Below are 24,125 nucleotides of genomic sequence, written 5' to 3'. Positions count from 1 at the left end.
TGGATCACTTGAGTCCTAGAGTTCGAGACCAGCCTGTACAACATGGTGAAATCCCATCTCTACTAAAAACACAAAACTAGGTGGGCATGGTGACAGGCACCTGTAATCCCAGCTACTCAGGAAGCTGAGGCAAGAGAATTGCTTGAATTCGGGAGGTGGAGGTTGCAGTGAGCCAAGATCACACCATTTTCACTCCAGCCTGGGTGACAGAGCAAGACTCCATCTCAAAAAAAAAAAAATATCTGACAAGTCACCAAACACTTACTCCCATTTCTGATGACTTACAATTGCACATTTGATTTTTTGGTTTTTGGTTTTTGGGTTTTGAGTCTTTTTTTTTTTTTTTTGAGACGAAGTCGCTCTGTCACCCAAGTTGGAGTACAGTGGCACAATCTTGGCTCACTGTAGCCTCAACCTCCTGGGTTTGAGTGATTCTCATACCTCAGCCTTTCAAGTGGCTAGGACTACAGGTGTGCTCTGTGGTGTCTGGCTAATTTTTGTATATTTTTAGGTATAGATGGGGTTTCACCATGTTGCCCAGGCTGGTCTTGAACTCTTGAGCTCAGGTGACCCACCCACCTCAGCCTCCCAAAGTTCTGGAATTATAGACATGAGCCACCATGCCTGCCAACATTAGGATTTTCTATTTTCATGTTGTAAAAGGTTAAAATAAACCAAGTGGATGTGAAACATGACTGGCAGTTCAGTGTGTATTCATTACGAAGTCTGGTCTTGAGGTATCAACACTTTGGTGAAATAAAACTATATTGTCTATTAAACCTATATAAAACAAGAACTATTAACATTTAAATGTTGTATATTGTTTACCTTATCTAAAAGATGTTTATAGAGTGCAATGTATGAACTGACAATCATAAAAAGCTTGCTGTTGCTAAGAAAAAAAAAAGCCATAGATTCATTTTATTTCAAGTCTAAATAAACAAAATTGCTAGAGGTTACACTGAGGTTTGGAATAAAACACTCCTTGCAATAAAACAAGTGACCTTGTCTTCTGCCTACAGATCCCTGGAAATCTCATCAGAGAGGGTGGAGAAGATGGGGGAGAGGTCTTGCAGGATGTCAGGATTTGAGCATCTCAGGTTTCTGGCTACTTTCCTTTCCTTCATGTTCTCACAATTTATTGGGATTATTTACATTTTTGCATATAAATATCAATATCATTTTGAAAAAAACTGTTATATAGAAGATTTTTGTAGCATTTATGCTAGCTTAATTGAAATGTTTTTGCTCTCATCTTTTAATATCTAATGTAATTGTTTATTGCAATTTAAATAATGACAATGTTTATGTTTCCTATTCTCATTTTCTATTGAAACTTGGAATTTCATAATCATGCAGTCATAGTCGTACACTGATAATAATTGTTATGCATCTGTGTGTTCCAATGCAGAAAATTTTTATTGCATATGTCTTCATTTCAGTAATGCAATGGTAAGCATTTGTTTCCAATACAATTGCAAGCTGTTCTTAATGTAAACATCATATTCCATCAGCCTCACAAATCCACAAGCAACCGCACTTCAGTAAGCATCTGCATTCTTATCTCCATTTCTCCAGGGAATACATTTTCACTTTGGTAATTTTGCCTGTACTTTTAGGATTAAATGTATGCCTCTCACACTGGAGTGAGGAGGGGCATACTAATTAATCACTAAGTAGGCAGTTCATCTCCTAACACTTAGAAAGAAAAGAAGAGAAAAGTTAAAAAAAAAAAAAGACTCCACTGTCTTTTATCACTGATTTCTTATGAGAGTTTTCCAAGTATTCTGGATGAACCCAAGAGAAATCATATTATCTCTGTCCATGGTAGCGTGTACTAGCCTGTATGCATTTTAGGTGGTAAAACAAATGCAAGAAGAAGAAAGGTATTTGTTTTTCCTACCAAATGGCCAGTCTATTTTGTGGTCCTACCATTATTTTAGTAATGGTAGGACCATTACTAAATACTTAATTAGCATTAAGATGTTAATTTCAAGACTAGGGTAGCCATCGAAGGAATTGGTCAGGATAGGCAGTGCCAGGTAAATTAGAGTAAAAGCCACTTGCTTTCTTCTCCCCGCTCCATTTAAACATTTGAGCCTAATGCTCTTTGCCAGCAAATTGTGTTACTGATACTACGAGTCTCTAACAGTAATTAATGATAAGTATAATTTAATACGTGCATGTTCTATGCAAATAAGTGTGCTAATTTCATATATTTCTTCATTTAAAACAGTTACGATCCCATGAGACACATATGACTTCCTCCAGTGTACAGATAAGGCCATTGAAGCTCATAGAGTTCAGTAACTTGCCTGAGGCAATGTGGCAACTAAATGTGGAGCTGCCATTTGAGCACATGTCTTTGAGACTCCAAAGCCTTTACTTAAGTTATAAGATAGACCACTTTCCTAAGGCTTTATATCATTCTGTTCTACCAAAAATTATTGTGAATCCTTCAAGAAGAAAAGCTATGCACTTTCCTTCAACCATCATTAACTAAACAAGTTATTTTATTATGCTCTCTAGGAAATGTATATGTAAGAATATGAACTATTTCCCCAAAAGAACTTGAGATCTAAGCATAAAGATTATACAAATGCAAGAGTAATCATAACACAACAAAAAGTGGTAAGTATCATGAAAGAAGCACAGGTGGGTTTTGTTTGATAGAGAATTAGGTTCCAGCTGAGGATACCAGAGAATCTTCATGAACACAGGCCAGAGATAGCCTAATATGGAAATGTAAAAATGGAGATACGTATTAACAGGCAAACATTGATACCCACACACAGCCACATGTTTTAGGAGGTTCTCACACCTGCATCATTCACAGGGCTGGTGGATGCTATAGGCCCTTCAGCAAATTATATTCTCTCTTTGACCCTATCTCCTATAAATTGAAGGGAATGGCTTGTAGGATCAATAGTCTATATCTCTATGTTCATATTTTGATTAAGTTTGGAGCCAAAGGGGAAAAAAATCCAAGGGGGGGAAGAGAAATATATCATATACTCCTGAGGAATGGTTGCAGAGGAAAGTAAAGGTGGGCATTGCAGAGATAAGAGAATATGGAAGTTCTTCTACAAGCCCAGAGGCCTGGTCCTGGGAAGAACCTTTCTATCTTCTATGGCCACAAGAAGATAATGCTTGATGTCCATCTTGTCCCCACCCTTTGGAGAACTGTACTCTTGTCTCCTCTTTGACTTATACGGCTGACATGGTAAGACAGGATGCTGGCTGGTCTTCAAATTCAGGCTGCTTCTGTCGGCTGGCTGGTAGACTGCCGGGACTCAGATGAGCTTCGCAGATCAGATTTCTAAAAGAAATTCTTATAGTGCTACAATTCAGGAAACATAGATTAAATACAAAGTATAACACTGGTTTGGTATGTAGGTGTCCAGTAAATGTCTACCAAAAACCAGGAAGGACGTGCTTGAAACAAGCCAACGGTAGTTTTCCAAATGACCTAGCTCTTCTTTGTCTGATGGTAAGTCAGGGGGTCTTGCTTGAGATTTGAGAATTTCCCTCCCATTAGCTACCCTTTTTATATTTTATTGGCCAAAAGTAACAGTATAATTTTCAAAGAAAAGTATGTCACAAAAATAGACATTGAATCAATGGACAATTAAGCATCCATTAATAAAAATATGCCGACTATGTTCTTAAGAAAGTGTAAATGAAGTAGCATTAAGTGAAAATGTCAAATAAAAATTATTATATATATGCTATAATTATTATAATGGTTATATGTGGAAAGATTTAAAATAAGCCAAGAAAAGATGAAAATAGTTGCTTAAATAAAAAGAATATATTTCTTTGAGAATCTTATTTAATAATTTTTTATGAAAAAAATTATCATATTTCTTCTCATCGTTGTTAAATATCCAAACCGTGCCGAGAACATAAAATTCTTTATATGATCTCATCTCCTTCCCCACTCCCAAGGGGTAACCACTTGTAACAAGCTGCTGGAATACTTCCAGACTTCTAATGAATATACAACCATACTCACACGTATTTCTTCATAAATGAGACCATATTCTGCATTCTGTTTTATAACCAGATTTTAAAATTTTATATATAGTTTGTTATGATAGTGGAGACAATGTAAGCTTATAAATTAAAGAATAAATAATCAATTAGAGACAAGTCTAGAGATTCAAATACAGATGACAAGGTATAGTGTTTTCTTTATTGCCATCAAGATTCCAATCCGGTGAGGCTCAACATTTCCTCAATGCCGCAGCCTAGTAACAAGTTCTCGTCCTCCAACATTGGAAGGGAGGGCAATAGAGTAATTCTGATGGTTTGGGGGAGGAGGATTGTGACTTCAGCCCCATCTGTCATGTTGTGCCTGGCCTGTCAAAACAAAACCCAATGGACCTCTCCACAATAAGGAAAAAAGAAAAAGTTGCCTCTTTTATTATAATAGATGTGGAGCCCAGGGAGTCCATAAGTGAGCCACAGAGACGTGGCTGGTGAAAAGCTGCCTCATATGTGCCAGCAAAGCCCACAGGCTTGGTTTCGATTTTCTGAGTTTACACTCTACTTTCCATGGAGAACAGCAATCTATATCCTCTGGGTCTCCAGTCTATGTGCCTTCTCTCCCAAGGGACACTTCTCAGCTAAAGGAGGTTATTATTCATTATCCTTATGTCATTCTAGCTAATAGGACTGAGATTTTCCTGAGGTCACATGGCAGTGTTACTCCACCTTAGAACCAGGCAGGCTGGAAAAAAAAATGCCTTTTCCTTCTGCTCTGTAACTATCAGAGTAATGAAGTTACAGAGCAGCTTAGCCTATGACATTTTCTTGGAGAGCAGAGTCTTAGAAATGGAGGCCTGGAAAGTTAGTTTTAAGGTTGAACGGCTTCACTGAAGCCTCTCAGAGACATTGGGGACCTATGAAGACTGGCCAGCTCTAAACATTTGCAAATGTCCGATATAAGCGTCTAATGCTTGCATTAGATCTTTAAAGGAATTTGTGATGCTCTAAAATGTGACGAACTCTTACATTATTGTTCCTAGACCTAGCAGGTATTGTTGGTGCTCTGGCCAGATTCCCCTTGGATTTTCGTTTCTTTGTTTTTGTTGTTGCTGTTTGCTATTTCAGCATACTCTTCCTCCAATTCCAGTGGGCTTTTGGCTTTAAAGGCTCACAGCCATGACCGTCTTCAGAAGAGCTTTGTTTCCCTGTGCAGAAAGCCGAATATCTGGGAAATATATCCTCTTGGGGTTGCCTTTAGCCAACGACGGACTAGTGAAGAAGTATGAAAGCCCCGCTCCCTTGCCTCAGTGGGTATAGGCTGATGTGTATTTTACATTCCAGCACACCCTGTGGAATCAAACTGAAACTGGAGCTTTGCAAGAAATTGCTGAACTTCTTTGCATTCCGTGTCGTGTTTCCCTCACCACCTTGCTGGGTTCTCCTGGGGGCACTTTCTTAATAACTCACACACACACACACATCCTTCTTTCAGGGTCTTTTTCTGGGAAATCTTTCTTAGGACAACTGCCTACAGAATGCCAGCCAGATGGGGTCAACAGCCTCTTTGCTACTGAACCTCTTAAAAAACAACTGATGATACCCCAGAAATGAGTTGTCACTAGCAAGCTGGAGGTGTGATTACAGACAAAGAAAGAATATAAAGCAGATGGATGAGCATAAAAGTAAGGCAGAAAAAAAAACGGAAAGAGGAAGAAGAATTGTGAGAAATTATAAGACAGTCATTCATTTATTCATCCACTTGTTACGTGTTATTTTTATTCATGTTACACTGAAAAAAGTTTTAAATAAGAATGAAAGTCTCTGGGTTTTTGTTCAGACTCCATAAATTATTAGTTGTTTGGTCTTAGACAAGTCACTCAGATTCTCTGAGCTTCAGTTTTCTTATCTGTAAGTCAGGGTTCACTGTACCTAATTCATAAGATTAACAGGAGGATCAAACAAAACAACAGAAGTAAAAGCACCTTAATGTTGTCATGCATAATGAAATGCTGTCTTTAATAAGCATTTTGTGTGCCTAACTATTTAGACTACATTAGTAATTAACTGGTATAAAAAGCATTTAAGATATGATACTATCCTATACGAGGTTTCAATCTAGGAATACAAAACAAGCACAAAGGAAATGGCTAAATAACAAATAAGTGTGTATCTATATGCAAAAATATGTAGACAGCAAGAGCAGAAAAGATTTCATAAGTGGTGAGGTCACAGTTGCCCTGACATAAAAACTCATGTATTATAGCACGTTGTTTCCCTGTTAGATGTACTGTTTTTTGGTGTCTTTTTGTTTTTGTTTTCATTTTTGATTGATGGAATCTCGCTCTGTCTCCAGGCTGGAGTGCAATGGCACGATCTCAGCCAACTGCAACCTCCACTTCTTGGATTCAAGCAATTCTCCTGCTTTAGCCTCCCAAGTAGCTGGGACTACAGGCAGGCACCACCATGCCAGGCTAAGTGTGTGTGTGTGTGTGTGTGTATGTGTTTAGTAAATACAGGGTTTGAGTGTGTTAGCCAGGATGGTCTCAATCTCCTGACCTTGTGATCCGCCTGCCTCAGCCTCTAAAAGTGCTGGGATTATAGGCATGAGCCACTGCACTAGCCCCTACTTTCTTGCTGAAACACTCCTTATGTCATTGGTAATTAGCAGTTTAATGCCATGCTGCTCCATCAGATTGTAGGGTATAGATCATACCTGAATTATTCTCCTAGGAATCTCCAGCACATAGCATGTAGTTTGTGAACATTAAGTATTTCTTAATGAATGAGTAATATGAGGTGAACTGTTTAAGGTAAATAGCATTTGTGAAGCAATTTGAAGATATGTTGTCATTAAAAGTAGGAACAATGTAAAAAGCTATCTTGACTCAAACAGGGTGGATGCTGAGCATACCAGGAGAAAAATTTTAAGAGCTAGGCTAAGAGTCACATTATAAAAAGGTTTTGACTGCCAATGTGATGGTTAGACTTTTGCCCAATTGGGAGTTGCTGAAGATTTTTCAGCAGAATAACGTGATGGAATCAGTGCACTTGGAAGATCTTTCTGGCAACAGTGTGTGGAATGTATTATGGGGATATGTCAGTGGGACGGATACCAGTTAGAGAGCGGATGCAGTAACCACTAGGTGTGAGATGGTGAGGAGTTAAAGAGCGAGTTTTCTAGAGGATCAAATCACTGCCATAGGTCATCTATCCTTGTCCAGCTTCCCTTTCATAATTAGGGACTAAACTTTTATGTTTAAAAATATATGGCATCAATTTTTCACAAACTTCTAACAAATGAGTTGGCAAAGAATAGATTTATATAAAATTGGAAGGTAAAGTGTAACTACCCAACTGATGGATTTATCTACAGATTTTCTTCTAGGTAGCATTTGTCCTATAATTTACCATCTCTGCTACCTTCTAAGGTAGTCTGTTCCACACTGGCATTACTGCCATTATTAAAATACAGGGCACACTGGCATGACTGACCATTTGTTTCAAGAAACTCCAGAAAAATTATCCTGCCCCTTGGCATGGGACTAGCAGTCAGACAACCTAGATTCTATTTCCAAATTTGTCATTGAGTTTCTGTGTGATATTGGGCAAGTTGTTTTTTCTAATTTTACTTTGGTTTTCTCATCTTCAAAATGAAGAAGTATTATTTTGCCTGAGCTTAATTTTTTTTAATGATGAAGTATGACTAGATCTTCAAACCTGAATGATCACTGCCATTACCTAGTGTACTTGTTAAAACTATGCCAAACCTACTGAAGCAGAATTTTGGGGAACTCGGTTCAGGAATCAGATTATTAACAAGCTCTCAAGTTATCTGATGAAGCCAGCATGGATCTGGTCCAAGTTTAAGTATTTGGGAAATGGACTAGATGATCTCTAGGGTCTTCTCCAGACCTTAAAATTCTATTTAAGAAATTTGTTCTGCAAGTCAGGCATGGTGGTGTGTACCTATAGTCCCAAATACTGAGGAGTCCTAAGCAGGAGGATCACTTGAACTGAAAAATGTGCGGCTGTTATCACACCTGTGAATGAGAATGATCACTGCACTCCAGCCTGGGCAACATACCAAGACTTTGTCTAAAAAAAAATTTTTTTTTTTGCGGTGATTCTTATATTAGTAATTATACAACTAGTCATATAGATGCAATCTTTTTTATCAGAGTTTATCAGCCTAGATTTAGAAAGGGGGAGGGATAAAACTAACAGAGTTAAAAAAAAATCCTCTAACTCTACCCTTTCCTGCTATTGCAGACTCTTCAAATCCCCACCTCCCCAGAATTTTGGGAGTTCACTGGGGATGTACACCAATAAACATTCTCTTTCCATTGTAGTGCCTTTCTGCTTTCCTCTTCTGCTCAGGTTCTGGATCTGATGTGCACTCAGATCAGTGGGTGGACTGGGAGAAGCAAACCTTCAACCCGGGAGGGCACCATTTAATCAGCTGCTTCTTCTTCTAATGAGTAATATGTATGTCATCTCTGAAATTCAATATTTTCTCCCAAAAATCTTGGTGTAGCTGTTGCCACTACATCCTATTGATGCCAGTTATACTGTGCTGTGCCAGAGGTACCACCATGAGCCACTCCACTCAGCCTTCTGAGACTCTTGATGAGAAGGACCATAGGTGTCACTTAATTGTAAGTAGAGCAAATATGTTTCCTCTCACATGCTAATTCAGACCAATTGCTGTTGGGAATTCTGAGGCTGCACGAGGTTGGTGGAAAATGCCATAATCCATCAATTATGACTGTTATTTATGGGTGCAAAATGAAGAATGATAGTATGCCAAGGATTTGCCATCTCACCCAAATCCTTTCTTTTCTTTTTGGCTATTTGTTTTGTTTTGTTTTGTTTTGCAAATGAGAATACTACAGCCCAGAGAAAGACTTACTCAAATTTGCACAAATATTGCAGAGACACCAATTGTATTAGGATTCTCCAGAGGGACAGAATTAAGAGGACAAATGTATATATGAAGGGGAGTTTATTAAGGAGTACTGACTCACTCAATCACGAAGTGAAGTCCCACAATAGTCCATCTGCAAGCTGAGGAACAAGGAAGCCAGTCTGAGTCCCAAAACTTCAAAAGTAGGAAAGCTGAAAGCGCAGCCTTCAATCTATATCCAAAAGCCCGAGAGCCTCTGGAAAAATCACTGGTGTAAATCCAAGAGTCCAAACGCTGAAGAACTTGGAGCCTGAAGTTCAAGGGCAGGAAGCACCCAGTGTGGGGAAAAAAAATGAAGGCTGGAAGACTCACTAAGTCTAGTCCTTCCAACTTCTGCCTGCTCTATTCTAGCCAACTGATTAGATGGTGCCCACCCAGAGCGAGGGTGGGGCTGCCTCTCCCAGTCCACTGACTCAAATGTTAATCTCCTTTGTCAACACCCTCACAGATACACCTAGAAACAATATTTTGCATCCTTCAACACAATCCAATTGACACTCAATATTAACCATCACCAATTATCCCAGGCAGACTTTTGGTTAGAGGCAACTAGCCCATGTACAGAACTTTAGGCGTATTGTGTTCTCTCTCTTTCCATGTGTGTGTGTGTGTGTTTCTTTAAGAATCTAGACAATATTCCCTAATGCAATGCCATGCCTCGTATACACAGTCCATGTGGGCTTCTGAGATATTTATCTGTCCTTTTGAACATTTTTTTTTTCATTAAAAAAACTCTATAGAATTTATTCAGGCAGGATTATCTCAGGACAACTACTTAGTACATTTTCTAACATTTGCTATTTCCCCTTCGTTAAAGAGCCAGCTGTAAAATAACGCTTTCTTTACAGAAAGCTTGTGCCACTGGACAGATTAGATAACTCAGGGGATTTGCAGCAGGTGGTGGAGACTTTAACCCACAGGTCACCCTTTCATCTCTCACCCAGATTAGGCCTGACAGTTGTTCAGGATCCTCCTCAGAAGGGAGTGCCCAGCCACTTGCCTCAAGACAGTTGGCATCAAACTACGGAACGTTTTTGAAAGTCTTGAAATATATTTTGTCATTCCTTTTAGTCCAGTTGTCTGTCATTTCACAAATCATGAGAGTACTGGATGAAGTTTAGTTAGCACAGAGCAAAGAGGCTCTGACCACTGACACAGATGCTGATGACTGGCCCCAAAGCTCTATCCAAAAGCCACAGGTAAAAAAAGATTTTCAACACATGTAATCCAGGGTCTGTGATAGGTGCTAAACAGACATTGCTTCTTGAAGAAGAGTCTCTCTGGCTGCTTTTCTATAGAGTTCTTTATTCTATCTGATCTTCGCTTTCCCAGCGTGAGTTCCAAAGCAGCTGCAGTATATCTTGCAAGTAGAAGCTGGTTGAGTTCAACTCACTCACAACTAGAAAACTTAATTTACCTCAGAAAATATTCATTTTTATTGTGATTGTTGGGATGGGTGGTTTTATAATAGGAATGGAGAGTAGAAAAGAATGGGATTTTTAATATCATTGACCTATAGCAATAATACCCAATTTTCAACTAAAGAGCACCTCGTATGTTCAGAACCATGCCCCACCCAGCAACACACACATTCATAGCTGTGGCCATATTTTTTATATTCCTGGAATGACAAAATATTTATACCTCAAGATTTCTGGAACTCTTGTCTCCCCAGTTTTCCTTTCCCTCCTCCAGATGAGGAGCCTCTGCCTAGGTCCATGCATGCATTCTCACAGGTCGGCATATCTATTGACATACCCAGTAGAGTCTCATAAAGGAGTCTCCATGCTTCGTCTTCCTAAAGGTACAACAATAAGAATGTGCTGTAACGTAAAAAACTCAGGACAATTTTCATCCCGGGTTACTATTTATTCATTCATTTATTTTTGTATGAAACTTAAACTTTCTTTTTTTAACTTTTAAGTTCAGGAGTACATGTGCAGGTTTGTTATATAGGTGAACTCGTGTCACAGCGATTTGTTGTACAGATTATTTTGTCACCCAGGTGTTAAGCTTAGTACCCATTAGTCATTTTTCCTGATCCTCTCCCTCCTCTTATCCTCCACCCTCAGGTAGGCCCCAGTGTCTGTTGTTCCCCTCTGTGTGTCCATGTATTCTCATCATTTAGTTCCCACTTATAAGTGAGAATGTGCAACATTTAATTTTCTGTTCCTGTGTTAGTTTGCTAAGGATAGTGGTCTCCTTTGTATGGCTGCCTAGTATTCCATGGTGTGTATGCACCACATTTTCTTTATCCGGTCTACCACTGATGGACATTTAGGTTATTCCATGTCTTTGCTGTAGGAAATAGTGCTGCAATGAACATACACATGCATGTGTCTTTATAATAGCATGACTTACATTCTGTTGGGTATATACCCAGTAACGGGATTGCTGGCTCTGTTTTTAGCTCTCTGAGGAACAAGTTACTATATATTTATATTTGTTTTTATCCCAAATCTTTCAATTTGAGACTAAGCTTAAATGATCTGCATGAAACATATTACTGCTGCTGTTGTGATTATTATTATTTCTTCTACTTTCATAGATATCATGAATAAATTGTTGGGGATAATTAAAGAGTGTTGTTTTCTTCATGTATTCTAATTTAATAATACTTCATTATTAAAGGAAGATATTTTAATATTTATTTATTTTTGAGACAGGGCCTCGCTCTATTGCCCAGACTGGAGTGCAGTGGCAATGATCATGGCTTACTGCAGCCTCAACCACCCAGGCTCAAGTGATCCTCCCACCTTAGCCTCCTAAGTAGCTGAGGCTACGGGTGTGCACCAGCACGACTGGCTAGTTGTTTTATTTTTTGTAGAGACAGGATTTTGCCATGTTACCCAGGTTGATCTCAAACTTGTGCACTCAAGTGATCATCCACCCTTGGCCTGCCAAAGTGCTGGGATTACAGGTGTGAGCCACCACACCCAGCCTGAAGGAAGGTATTTTAAAGAACTGTGGTATAATGAAAAGATTCTAATTATTAGGCTATTTGCCCATATGACTTAATTCTCCTAAGCCTCAATTGATAGACATATGAATTCCAAAACATTATTCCTGTTCCCGCTTCACAGCATTGCTGTAGCGACCAAATATATTAATATATTTGAAAGAACTTGTAAGCTTTTTAAAAAGTATTTTGTGCTGCCTATAAATTATTTTCTACCTATAGGAGTAATGGTAGTTTATTATGGAAAACTGGAAAATGCAATAAAGTAGAAAGTAAATTAATATGACTCATAATCTCACAATTCAGAAATAGCAACTGTTAAAATTTCGACATGTAAACTCCTACACCATTTGTCTTCTGTATACGTGTGTATGTTTTTGAAAATCGAAGTCACATTATAAAGATGGCTTTTATGACATACATTTTTCACTTAAGTATCTCAAGTGGTATGGACTGAATTGTGTTCCCTCCAAATTCCTACGTGGAAGTCCTAACTCCCAATATGACTGCATTTGGAGAAAGGGCCTTTAAGGAGGTAACTGAAGTGGCCAGGCACAGTGGCTTATGCCTGTAATCCCAGCACTTTGGAAGGCCGAGATGGGCGGATCACCTGAGGTCAGGAGTTCGAGACCAGCCTGACCAACATGGAGAAACTTCATCTCTACTTAAAATACAAAAAAAATTAGCTGGGTGTGGTGGAGCATGCTGTAATCCTAGCTACTCGGGAGGCTGAGCCAGGAGACCCCTTGAACCCGGGAGGCAGAGGAAGTGGTAACTACAGTTAAATGAGGTCATAAGGGTGAAGCCATCCTCCAATATGGCTGGCGTCCTTATAAGAAAAGGGAAAGACAATAAGAATGTACACACACACAGAAAAGACCATGTGAAAACACAGCAAGAAGGAAGCCATTTGCAAGCCAAGGAGAGCGGCCTCAGGAGACAGCAATGCTGCTGGTACCTTGATCTTGGACTTCCATTCTTCAGAACTGTGATTAAATAACTTTTTGTTGTTTATGTCGCATGGTCTGTGGTATTTTATTATGGCAGCACCATGAAAATAATATACTGAGCATTTCCTTGTAAATATTTTTAAATAATTTTATTTTTAATGGCTGAAGATTCATCATTTTGATATAATTATGTAGCTAATCCTCTTTTTTGAAGTATTTAGGCCATTCCCAATTTTCACTATCATAAGTAATGCTTTTAATATCCTTGCATGTTGGTAAATCATTTTTTAGATGCAAAATGCCCTCCAAAAAGACTATAGTATAAATTCATGGGAATAAATTATGGGAATTCTTTGTACTACTTCTCCAACTTTTCTGAGTTAAAAATTACTTCAACATAAAAGTGAGAGAGAAGCCAGGTTGTGTGACTCAGGCCTGTAATCCTAGCACTTTGGGAGGCCAAGGTGGGTGGATCAACCGAGGTCAGGAGTTCGAGAGTAGCCTTACCAACATAGTGAAACCCATCTCTACTAAAAATACAAAAAGTAGTCGAGCATGGTGGCGGGACCTTGTAATCCCAGCTATTTGAGAGGCTGAAGCAGGAGAATCACTTGAACCCAGAAGGTGGAGGTTGCAGTGAGTCAGGACGGCACCATTTGCACTCCAGCCTGGGCAACAAGAGCGAAACTCAGTCTTGGGGGAAAAAAATGGAGAGAGAAATCTTATAACAAGACTAGAATAGCACTAGAATATTTCCGTGAGTATTATCCTGCAGCCAGCATTGTATAGGCACAGGACCAGAAAAACCTTCTTGGAGGTCAATACTCTGCAAATACTGTCAATCCAACAGGGAACCCTAAGAGGAATGCTTTCTCTTGGCAGGAATTTGACAATTCGGTGCACAGCTAAGGATGGGGAGGGAAGGAAATTTAGAAACATCTTTCTAAAAATTCTTGCTCCTGCACAGAGAAGAACAAATGTGAGAATGGAGGTGGGATTCCTACTTTTGCTGGTCTCTCCTTGATTTTATAAGTAATGACCATGGTCACACAGCTCCCTTATGCTTTCCATTTTAGTAAAAGATTTACCCTAGCTCTTTATCATCAAGTGGTGCTTCACAGGCTTTTCTATGGGAATTCACTCACAGTCAAATATTTACTGAACACTTATGCAGAGTTTTGTTGGGGTTATAGGAATTAATGAGGATCGTTCTCTGCCTTCTGGGTGGACACACTAGTGAGACAGACTCATAGAAAGGAAAACAATAAGCTACCATAAAAACTGAAGGAAATAAGCCTCACTATGGCTGGGAAGGCACCGAATATGCATTAAGGAGATGGGGGAAGCATTATTAGAGGAGGTAGCATTTAAGGATGAACAGGATATTGCTAAGCAGAGTTAAGTGGAAAAGCTGCTAAAAATACCTGACATCTGAAAAAGAACGACCAGGGTGCATGGGGCAAGTCATGGGAGATGAGGCTGGGTATAGGAGCCAGTGCTGTGGATTTTGAATTATTAAAAGGCCACCAATTTGCATTCTAAGATGACTGAGGAACTGTTAAGGATAAAAGAGTAGAATGTGTATCTTTTATGGTTCAAGGGTGACAGAGAAGGGTTTGCTCTACCCCCGCTCCACCCCCATCTCCTAAAATTCGGTTTAGGAGGACGCTGTTGCACTCTGCAGACCCAGAAAGAGAGTTACGTATTAGTCACAAACTATAACACAAAGCCGTGATATGATGTGATGTGATCAGACAAAAGACTCCACACATTTCTGCTGAGTGCATGACCAGCATGTTTAGTATTTGTCAGTGCATGAAATAATGGTCCACTCTTTGTTTGTGTTAAAACATAATGTATGTTCACTTGTGTTAAGGTTTAAGTATGCATCTGCCCATCACTGTGTGACCTCCTGGAAGTGACATACCCTCTGAAAACCTCAGTTTCTTTTTCTGTCAAATGTGGGTAATAAAAATTACCTCATAAGGATTTTGTGAGCATTAAATGAGATAAATGCATATGAAAGTGTTTGCTAGCTATAAAGCATGATATAAATGTTATTGTTACTAGAATAATGTGTACATGTGTGTGCGTGTATGCAAGTGTGTGCAAAAGTGACCTGGAGAGAAATATTCTGTACTATTTTACCAGAAGGTGGCAGCATTTTGTTTGCTAGGTATATCCTGTCTGTGTTAACGCTAGTAGGTATTTTCCAGAGACTTCTTCAGACAACCAAGGAAATCTCATGGGGAGGTATATGAGTTGAAGACCGTTATTCTTTTTTGTCTATTTTGTTTCGAACTACAGGGAGATTAATATATAGAAAAGTTATGGGGAACAAAGTCTTCTTAGAAGCTCAATTAAGGGGAAATCATTTGCTCTCCTGCCCCACCTCTGCAGTATAAGAGGTGGGGCAGCATCGATGATAGACTGGACAGGGAAAATGTGGCACATATACACCATGGAATATTATGCAGTCAGCAAAAACGATGAGTTTGTGTCCTTGGTAGGGACATGGATGAACCTGGAAACCATCATTCTCGGCAAACTGACACAAGAACAGAAAATCAAACACCACGTGTTCTCACTCATAGGTGGGTGTTGAACAATGAAAACACACGGACACAGGGAGGGGAGCATCACACACTGGGGTCTGTCGGGGGGGAAATAGGGGAGGAACAGCTGGGGGTGGGGAGTCGGGGAGAGATAGCATGGGGAGAAATGCCAGATATAGGTGATGGCGAGGAAGGCAGCAAAACACACTGCCACGTGTGTACCTATGCAACAATCTTGCATGTTCTTCACATGTACCCCAAAACCGAAAATGCAATTTAAAAAAAAGAGGTGGGGCAGGAGAGCAAATGATTTTACCCTTCCTTTAGCCTCCCATTTGCTGGAGGCTTTTAAAATGCCTTTATTGTTGCCTGGTGTTTGAAGCAGAGACACACATCTTGGATTTGATTAATGTTTTTATTGGATTGTCTTTGTGTCTCCTACATGTTAATCCATACCACCATATTCAAACACGTGCATTAACTGAACACTTTCGGCTGCAGAGATGCTGGATAAAATTGCAAACGTGCTCATATTTTTCAGGAACCTTACAGTAAGTCTTGTCGAGAAGATCAAGTATGAAAGAACTTGAAAATGGTTACAAAATAATGTATCAACGTGAATAAGCAATAATACCACCAACTGGATTGGGGGTCCTGAAAATGCAAAAAAAAAAAAAAAAGATCAGAGTGAGAGAAGGTATCAAAATTTGTGATATTTCATCACCTATCCACACGCACAACTCAACACACCCTATACCTCACCACTTTTAAATGGCTTATTTATGTATATTTATTAAAATAATGTTTGAGTTTGTCCAAATATGTTATGTCCTGTTACTTCTTATAGCAATATGACAGTCTTCTGGATATATTGCAAAACTAAGGTTTCAGTGATATGGATGAAAATGAATATGGTGATATGGATTAACATGTAGGAGACTACATCTATCTAAATATCTTCACAGTGTGTCTAGTAAAACTAAATAGGCTTGTGGCAAGTCATTTTAACCACCTTTTTTTTAAAAAAAAAAATTACTTTCCAATGCTCTACTTGGGTAACCAAAGTGTTCCCTAGACTTGGTTTTGCTTTCCATCTTGACAGTGAGGATAATAAAATAATGCTGTGCTGTGAGGAAACCTGTCAGCTGTGAAGTAGAGTTTTATCACATGTTGGGACAATAAAGTAAGATTTTTTAATTTAAGGGATTATTATTTACATGGTAACAAAAGGCTGTGAATTCAAAATGGCAACATATCAGATTTGGTTTCACCAAGAAAAACACCAGGACTCCACTTGGGATTCAATCTCTATGATCATCGCCTCCCTGATAGGAGCTGGGACAGTATTTAGGTCTACAAAATTTCCCCTGAAGCCCATGCAATTGACAATTACCAAGGCCACCATTTTCATTTCCAAATTTGTTTTAAAGTTGATCTGAATTTTGCCCAATATTGACCAATAGCCACTTAAGTGGCCTGCTATCTCAGAATAAGAAGCAAAGACTTATATAGCTAACCCTTTTGTCTGTGAGACCGAACAAATAATTAAACCAGATTAAAATAAGGTAGTTCTAGACCTCCTGAGATATTTAGTAATGCATAACATGACTTGTGAAAGACATTTTTCCCCTGAATCTCATTTTACCCCTCTATTAAAAGGGTGGGGGGTGGGGAGGGAGCGAAGATGGAGGCACAGATTAGCTCTAAGGACCCTACCAACTTTGACCTTCTGTGATTCTAAAAGAGGTCAAGTTCTGGTAATTGCCTGGGATTCATTATCAGGCCTTTGGAAGGATCATCAAGAGTATTTTAATGAAATTCATTTTGCTGTATGTATTTATAACTGCACTTGAATTGAGCTGATTGCGCATTGGTCAATAATGGGCCCTAATATGAAAACTATCACCAGATCAATCCTTTCCCCTCCACTTAGGAAGCATCATTTACTACCATTCAGGTAGTGAAAACACCATTTCAGAGCTGCCCAGGGTCTCCAACAAAGGTGGAAAATATGAGCACTGCCCCTGATGACGAATGCCACAGATCTAGGGAAAGTATTATCCATGAATCAGCAAAAAGCGCATTTGCCCTAACTCATAGAACTTAAATTTAAGGCCTAGCTCTGGACCTAGCTCTGACTCTAACTTGGTTTGAGTCTCAAAGCCAAACTTCAGTTTAAAATATTTAAAACTTAAGAATAACATCTAACAGCATGGCTGCAGTGTTACTCAGCTGACATAATAAATGGGAAGTTTTATAAAGATGTATCAATCAACATTAATTGAGAATCCACAATATGAAAGTTACATGGTCTTCAAGGAAATTTCAGGGTTTTGTGTGTGTGTGTGTGTGTGTGTGTGTGTGTGTGTAGACAAGGCGGAAGGCAGATATGCAAACAAGTACCATTTTAGAAGAATAAAACTGGTAAGCCAGTAAGAGGAGTATAAATGGCATGAGCAGAAACTTCATTCATGCAATTCACCACATTAACTGAAAAAAAAAAGTTAAACCATAGGTAATCTCAATAGGTGCCAAAATTAGTGCAGGAAAAAAGATTTGATAAACTTTAACAGCTATTCCTGATTGATTAAAAGCCATCAGAAAATTCCCATACTAGAAAAAGGCCATGTACCAAGAGCCTAAAATCAATGTCGTAATAACATTAGAACCATTCCCAGTTAGATATAAAATGGGTTAAAAGTGCCCCCTACAATCATCCTAGGGATCTTATCCAATAACAAGACAAAATAAAGGAACAAACAAATCTATTGGTTATGAGAAAAAAGGTGAGATTTTTTTCAGTTAATATGATCACTTATCTAGAAAATCCACAAGAATCCATTTTTAAAAGTATGAAGATCAGGAGTTCAGCAACGTGGCTAGATTCGAGTCCAATAGCTTTTTTACACATTAGCAAAGCCAATTAGAAAATACAAAATAAAAATCACAATCACAACAGCAACCAAAACTATAAAATTTCTAGAAATGTAAGAACTACGCCGGGCGCGGTGGCTCACGCCTGTAATCCCAGCACTTTGGGAGGCCGAGGCGGGTGGATCACGAGGTCAAGAGATCGAGACCATCCTGGTCAACATGGTGAAACCCCGTCTCTACTAAAAAAATTACAAAAAAAAAAAAAAAAAAAAATTAGCTGGGCATGGTGGCACGTGCCTGTAATCCCAGCTACTCAGGAGGCTGAGGCAGGAGAATTGCCTGAACCCAGGAGGCGGAGGTTGCGGTGAGCCGAGATCGCGACATTGCACTCCAGCCTGGGTAACAAGAGCGAATCTCCGTCTCAAAAAACAAACAAACAAAAGAACTACATTACTTATGAAAACGCATAAACCAAGACCTGAATAAATGGAAAGACAAGTAGTATTTCAGGAAGGGAAGACTCACTGTAAATAAGCAGTGCCAGGTGAACAATTAAAACACCAAGGCAGCTTCAGGCATGCTGACATGCCAAGATTTTCTGGATGTTTTATTAAGTGGGGGGAAAATGTAACAGAATAATATAAAAAGAAATTATTTATTTTTCTAAAAAACAACAAAACCATGTACAGTTGATTTTTGAACACTGCAGGAGTTAGGGGTGCTGTCCCCTGCACCGTTGAGAAGCCATGTATGATGTGTTACTCCCTATAAACATAACAACTAATAGCCTGCTGGTAATGGAAGCCTTACTGATGTCTCAACAGTTGATTAACACATATGCTGTGTGTCATATGAATTATATACTTCATTCTTACAACAAAGTAAGCTAGAGAAAAGAAAACATTATTAACACAATTATAAGGAAGGGGAAATAGTTTTTTTTTTTTTTTTTTTGAGACGGAGTTTCACTCTTGTTACCCAGGCTGGAGTGCAATGGTGCGATCTCGGCTCACCGCAACCTCCGCCTCCTGGGTTCAGGCAATTCTCCTGCCTCAGCCTCCTGAGTAGCTGGGATTACAGGCACGCGCCACCACGCCCAGCTAATTTTTTGTATTTTTAGTAGAGACGGGGTTTCACCATGTTGACCAGGATGGTCTCGACCTCTTGACCTCGTGATCCACCCGCCTCGGTCTCCCAAACTGCTGGGATTACAGGCTTGAGCTACCGCGCCCGGCCCGGGAAATAGTTTTATAGAAGTGTACTGTATTTATAGACATGTATATCTGTTTACAAACTGAATCATCTGTCTGAAATGGTGGGCAACCGCAGCTGCAGACCCCAATCGTACCAACCAAGTTGACTTTTTCTTCTAAAGGCCTGACTTTTCTCTGCTTCTTGGGAGTGCTACTACCATCACTAGCGGCAATTCACATATGTCCCTTGGTGTTATTCAAACTTTACTACATTGCACTACATATGATGGGAAATACCTGAGAACCACCCCGAGATCACTTTTTGCTGCAAACATGCAATTTACTGAAGAGAGGAACTGCTCACGTGGAGACCCATGTCCCTGGGTGTTTTAAGTGAATATTTGCTATACTTCTCACTACATAACATGAGGGGTCTGCCAACTTATTACAGTACAGTGCTACAGTATGTACCACAGTTAACTTTACACAGTCATGGTTTAATACCGCCTCTTTACTTTTGTTTACAATTCTCTTGATTGCTAATGGTGCCGTGCACGGTAAGTAAAGGTTGATGTGTGTAAGTTTTGACAAATTTTAACTTTTTATAATAGATTTATACCTATTTCATAGTAGTACATGATAAAACAGACTCATACCTACATATATTTTATGCATTTATGACATTCTTTTTAAAATGTTTTCAATATTTCTTTTTTTAATTATACTTTAAGTTCTAGGGTACATGTGCAGAATATGCAGGTTTGTTACATATACATGCCATGGTACACACATGCCATAGCGGTTTGCTGCATCCATCACCCCGTCATCTACATTAGGTATTTCTCCTAATGCTATCCCTCCCCTAACCCTACTCCACAACAGGCCCCTGTGTGTGATGTTCCCCTCCCTGTGTTCAACTCTAAGTTCTAGGGTACATCTGCTAGAAATATCAATATTTCTATGCTAAGAGATTCATCTGTGAGTTTTTTCAAATTGTCAACAGTCTCCAAAAAAAACTGTCCTATATGTTCATTGAAAATCTTCTGTGTACAAGTGGACTATAACAATTCAAACTCATGTTGTCTGAGGCAACTGTATTTCTATGCATTGTATTCAAGTGAATGCTTAGCAAAAGGTAATGTTTCGGGGCTGGGATAGGGCACAGGAAGAAAGAATTCAGCCTTTTTTGTAGTCTTAGGATTTCTGCTAGCAATATATATTAGTGCTTCCCTTTTGAGAGGTATTAACACCAATGAGGAAAATGAGGGAAGAATGGGGGAAGAGGACTTTTGTAGAGCAGGCTTTTGCAAGATGAGGAGGAGGTTTTCAACAGGTTGTGATAGCGGCATACATTCCAGAATGGAGGAAAAGCCAGGAGGAAAAAAAATGGCAGCGTAAACCTGAAAGAGACATCAGCTTTGCATTGTGCGTTATAATTTACAAAGCACTAGAGCATTTAATGTAAGTACTGCTGTAGTGTAGATGGTTGAAATCATCCATTCTGGATTTGAATCCCAGCTCTGCTAGTAGCTAGCTGTGTGGCTTTGGACAAGTAACCCAAACTCTTTGAACTTCCGTTTTCTCATCTCTAAAGTTGAGCAAATATTGGAACCTAATTTATAGTAATGTCTTAACTATAAACCAAAAAGCAGAGAAAAACCTGAAGCATGGGTGCCCACTTAGGGCATGCTCACCTGTGCTAACCTACTCTGAAATTTTGAATAATTTTTTTTCACATAAAACACCATATTTTTCAATTTTCTATCATAAAAATCATGACTATTTTTATCTAAGTAATGTCTTTGCCGTGCTCTTTCCCCAAGACGCCATGTGGTAAAATGGTAAGGAACCAAGAATGTCTTGAAGTCTGCACTAGACAAGCACATACATTGCATCAAGCAGGGACATTTCTCTAATGCACAGGGGACTGGTCAAGGAAGATCATTATGAAGCTTTTAACACACAGCCTTTTCTTTTCCTTTCTGGTTTGCCATAGATGGTGCTTTTCCTCTCCTAAGTGAAGGAAATGGGGAAAATAACAGATGAAAATTCACAGGGCAAGTCAGCTACTAAAGAGAAAATCATGCTCAGAAAAGAAGACAGACTTTCTCCCAGTGTGTCTGCAGATGAGACTGAAGTCAGTCATGGTGTTTAATATTTTAACAAGAATGTGGGCATAAATAACATCATTACAAAATGTGATTCCATAAACCTGAAAGGTTATGCCTGTGAGTTTTTGCATGATTAGGCTTTGGGAGAATGAAGAAGGAAAGGGATAGAAATGTCATCAGAATTTGATTTTTATCATCTCAGAATTACAGGAAACAAATGGTGAGTCAGTAGAGCATAAGAATTAGTGTTTCAATATCCCAAGGGGTGTTTTATGTTTAGAAAAAACCATATACATTGTATACAATTAAGGAAGTACCTTACATGAATTATGCATGTAGAAACTGAATCTTCCAAAATCTAAATGGAAGATTTACTGATCCATAAGACTATGGGTTAAGTTTTGAGTTAGCATCGATTTATTTTTGCCATTACTGTTCACGTACATTCTGCGATATCCACTCCTCAGTTCAGGCAAAAGTTCTGTGTTATCAACAGCTCCTTTTTGTCTAAAAATCTCTTTAAGGACCTGTGTAGCCAATTACAAATAAATTGATCAATTTGCAAAGATATTAATTAAAAATATTAAATGAGAGGCTTAGTATTTCTCTGCTTAAAATCTCTCAAGTATGTATACATATTGACACAAAGCTACTTTGCTAAAGTTGTATCTCAAGCTCTTATAAAATATTTATATTATAAATTTATTTATGCACCACATACACTAGCCTGTCCTTGCACCCCTGCCCTGAGACATTCTTTCCCACTTCTACTATTCCTGTATTTACAAACCCAGGAGCTTCCTCAAGAGTCTCAGGTGTCTAGCTGGGCACAGTGGCTCACGCCTGTAATCCCAGCACTTTGGGAGGCTGAGGCAGGGGAATCACTTGTGCCCAGGAGTTCGAGACCAGCCTGGGCAACATGGTAAAACCTCATCTCTACTCCAAATACAAAAATTAGCCAGCCCTAATGGTGCACACCTGTAGTCCCAGCTACTTGGGGGCTGAGATAGGAGAATCACTTGAACCTGGGAGGCTGGGGCACTGCAGTGAACTGAGATCGTGCCACTGCCCTCCAGCCTGGGCAACAGAGCAAGACTTTGTCTCACAAAAAGAGTCTCAGGTTTCTCAGTGGTACTAGATTCCAAGGGAGGCTGGAGAATTCTTTTAGTCTGTGTCTCCTTAGCATCCTTGATTTCTGGCTTTACCTGTCACAAGACCCTCTCCATTGCAGGGCCAAAGCATAAAAGCTCCTAGAGCAATGGTTACATTATACATGACACTTAGTGACTAATAGGTCCTGCTGTCATTATCAAAAGCATCTTTGAACATCTCCTGCCAGAGGAGGTATATAACACAGAGTGTTTGCTCTATTGGTCTGTGTTTCAGTGGCTGGCCTGGGAAATTTTTCTGGAGCAGTAGAGTCCTTGAAAGAATTGTAAGTTCATAGTTTGACTAGGTCTGGGTATCACCAAGTTGTCTTGTGTGATCAATCCTAAATCAAGGCATATTGTGAAGTAGCTGGTCCAGGACCTATCAGAATCTAGACCCCACATGATCCAGGACCCAATCTGATCTCATTGGAATCAGAAAAGTCCTGCGCAAACTCAGCCACACATGATAGCCACAGGTCTAGCTGATCGTTTTAGATGCTTATTCTTGTTTGTGATGGGTATACCTCGACAGCATATGCGTGTCTTTATAGAATCACGTTCCTCCTGGGTACAAAAGCAGATGCACTCACAGAACATGCTCTAACAATAATGAGAAAAAATATGCACTTAGGGAGAAAAGATTGGAGTTCGAATTTAGTCTCCTTATTCACCTGCATATATCTTGGGCAAAACTATTAATCAATGTGAACTTCAGTTGCTTCAACTGTAAAATGAAGATAATGCCACCTGCCTACATTTTAAGTTTATGGAAAAGCTCAAATTTGGTAATAATTGTGGAAATGTTTTGTAATACACACAAATACACACATGTATATATTTGGAATGACTCGTGTCTTAGTATTATTATTTTCCATGCTGATAAGCATACTAGAGCATCTTAAATGTCATTTAGTACAGTCCTCCTAAAACATATGTGCATGAAAATCACCTGGTGATTCTGCTAAAATGCAGATTCTGACTTAGTAGATCTGGCAAGGGACCCCAGAGTCTGTATTTCTAATAAGCTCCCAAGTGATAACAATACTGCTGGTGTGGAGACTCCAATCTATGGAGCAAGGACTGAATACAACTTAGGACCCTTAAAAATGATAACTGTATAAAATGGCTCCATATATGACTCTGAGAGGAAGAATCGGAACTTCTTAGGTTATTTATTTTATTTTGAACATAAAGGCAGCTTTTACTTTGCATTGATTGCATATGCAGAGGGCACAGGAGTCTGTTAGATAACCTCAGTTACAGACTATTGGATTCTGCTACCATAAACAATAAATGCAATCAAGCAATATTGATGAATGTCTTCTATACGTTTCTTTCCCTTTAGAGATTTCACCCTGCCTAAATACTCAGCCACCCTT

The 24,125-nt window shown here is 39.1% G+C and overlaps 1 long non-coding RNA gene across 1 annotated transcript in view; it reads left to right on the top strand.

Annotated features, from left to right (window-relative positions):
- Positions 1 to 24,125, top strand: part of LOC118147813 (uncharacterized) — a 45,764-nt gene that overhangs the window by 10,556 nt on the left and 11,083 nt on the right. Inside the window, exon 3 of the long non-coding RNA XR_004734416.3 lies at positions 1,023 to 1,100. This is a non-coding gene — a long non-coding RNA (uncharacterized LOC118147813). The remainder of the gene's footprint in view (positions 1 to 1,022; positions 1,101 to 24,125) is intronic.

The sequence above is a fragment of the Callithrix jacchus genome, chromosome 15 (genome assembly GCF_049354715.1).
Source record: "Callithrix jacchus isolate 240 chromosome 15, calJac240_pri, whole genome shotgun sequence".
Lineage (NCBI taxonomy): Eukaryota > Metazoa > Chordata > Mammalia > Primates > Cebidae > Callithrix > Callithrix jacchus.
This window is presented reverse-complemented; position numbering and strand designations above follow the sequence as displayed.